Source organism: Neolamprologus multifasciatus, chromosome 16 (assembly GCF_963576455.1).
Source record: "Neolamprologus multifasciatus chromosome 16, fNeoMul1.2, whole genome shotgun sequence".
Classification (NCBI taxonomy): Eukaryota; Metazoa; Chordata; class Actinopteri; order Cichliformes; family Cichlidae; genus Neolamprologus; species Neolamprologus multifasciatus.
In genome coordinates this window covers 7,698,304-7,700,011 of record NC_140454.1, presented here as the reverse complement: position 1 = coordinate 7,700,011, position 1,708 = coordinate 7,698,304, and positions in this window count along the sequence as shown.

Genomic DNA, 1,708 nt, shown 5'->3' with positions numbered 1-1,708 from the left:
CTTTGTTTACGTACACGTCATCGACACGTGACTCTCCTGGGTAGCAACGCAGGTCAGAGGAGGGGAGTTTGTACGGGTATAATGAATGTACCATTAAACACTGGGTGGTGAACTTTGAGTTCATATTTTGGGAGTAAAGAGGGACTCGCTTCTCCCTGAGGGAAACTGTGAAGAGTGCCCGCAAACGAGAAACCATTAAAGTTGTCCTTCAAAGTAAAAGTCGCACCTGTTGGAAATTTGTTAGGTGCAGGAGTTAGGCACAACTTTTATTCTGAAGGCAAATATCATTTTCCTGTTTATGATACACTTCGAAGTTTCATTAAAGCTGGGAGAGCAGTCGGTAGTGCTGTGCGATACTGCAGATGTTAGAATCGATCCAATACCAAGTAACTACAGGGCCAGTATCGGCAATAACAATACCAATACTTTTAACTTAGAAAGGCAGCTTATGTAGACCGGATTTATGAGATAAATCAGTATTTTTAAATTCTGAACACAATTTAATGACCACTAAATCATTGTGATTACTCATTCTACAGTTATTTCTACAATAATTTGTTAGATCAAAAGAGAGAATTGTTTTTTTAGTAGATGTTACAGCACACAAATTTCATAGTGTGTGTTTGATTTGTATTTTCTAATTTACCCCAAAAATTAATTATTTACAAAATTCAGTGGGCTATATATTGAACTTGATTTTAGAGTATTGATTGGAGTATCAATGCCAGGGGTGTAATTTCCAGGGGGGTAAAGGGGATCATCTGGAATCATCTGGGAATTTACCCAAATGTATTTATTTATTTAGGCAGAGATTTAGAGACATTAGAGACATTAACGCTATTCTATAGTATAATGTATTATATATAATATTGATACTTTAACTTATCACTATTGCAAATAATATTTCTTACTCTTCTTACTGTTGTGGAACAACTTTGACCATGCTGTTTCCTCTGGGATTAACAAAGTATTTCTGACTCTGATTCTGAACAGGCTAACTCAGCAACTCCAAAAGGTGCGAAAGAGCACAGAAGACAGCTAAAGGGGATGATTGGAGAATTTCTCCCTTGATTAAGAACAAAACCTTCAAACAAGCAGACAGAGAAGCAGTAAAGGCCTGCCAGAGCATCTCAAGGGAGGAAACACAGATTTGATTGGGTTTTGCATTCAAAACCAGGAGCGTCTTCCTGTGTCTGTAGAAAAAATATGAACCATTCTGGTGACAATCATACTGTATGATTATATAATGGATAATAGGTACCTGCTGTTGACACATGAAACATGCTGTGTTTTTGTGTTTTGTTGCTTTGTATGAAGGAATGTAATGCTTTCACTAATCTACTGCTTTAATGATTTCACATTTATCTTACATTATTATTATTGGAGGACCATAAAATTCACAGCGTTCTGCTGTAGCTGCTTCAGGATCATAAAGTAGTAGAACCTCACACGGATAATCTCTCCCTATATGCTCCCAGTCATGCTTCTGACTTCCTTCTGGCCACTGCAGACTCTTTTGTTTTCAGGATTCAAGCCAGAGATCTCAGTCTCATTACCAGGGATGCTCCTCCACACCGAACTGGGTCAGTTTGCAAAAGAAACCGATGTTTCCATGCTGCGCAAGTTTGAAGCCCACGAGTGCAGCTAAAATGAAAGTGGTCAAGAGATGCACAAGGAGCCAACCTGGAAAGGGAGATATCAAATTTAA